Source organism: Aplysia californica, unplaced genomic scaffold (assembly GCF_000002075.1).
Source record: "Aplysia californica isolate F4 #8 unplaced genomic scaffold, AplCal3.0 scaffold00232, whole genome shotgun sequence".
Taxonomy (NCBI): domain Eukaryota; kingdom Metazoa; phylum Mollusca; class Gastropoda; order Aplysiida; family Aplysiidae; genus Aplysia; species Aplysia californica.
Genome location: NW_004797502.1, coordinates 32,774 through 33,217, shown reverse-complemented (window position 1 = coordinate 33,217; position 444 = coordinate 32,774). Strand labels below are relative to the sequence as shown.

Below are 444 nucleotides of genomic sequence, written 5' to 3'. Positions count from 1 at the left end.
ATAATAATAATAATAATAATAATAATAATAATAATAATAATAATAATATGTTCGATGATGAGTCTTTGTTTTTCTCTACCCGAGAAGTGTCTTTACCTTTAGACTTGTGCTCTAGACAGCTATCCTATCCTCTAAAGAAGGCACTAAAGAAATTTCCTTCATTTTATAGTAGGGTACTCTGGTCATCACGCACGCAGTCGGAATATTGATGTCATATTTTCCCATCCATCATTTTACTGACCGGATGTGAGTGACAGGTCAGGATTACGTCTAGGGATTGACCCTCATAAGGCTTTATGATACATTTGTATTAGTAATTTTGTTTTTTATTAGTAACGCTAATGATGTAGAGAAGCCCTATACAGCTGCAGTGATCGTTGCGTTTTATAGACAAATAGATCTTCCTGCGTGGACACTATATTGACGGACGCAACAAGATTTCTA

General features: G+C 34.9%; 1 protein-coding gene across 1 annotated transcript in view; it reads right to left on the bottom strand.

The window, feature by feature from the left end:
* The window catches only part of LOC106011980, a 5,196-nt gene extending 5,059 nt beyond the window's left edge, over positions 1-137 (bottom strand). Inside the window, exon 1 of the mRNA XM_013083432.1 lies at positions 97-137. The gene's annotated coding sequence lies outside the window, so the exon portion shown is untranslated. The remainder of the gene's footprint in view (positions 1-96) is intronic.
* Between the last annotated feature and the right edge of the window lie 307 nt (positions 138-444).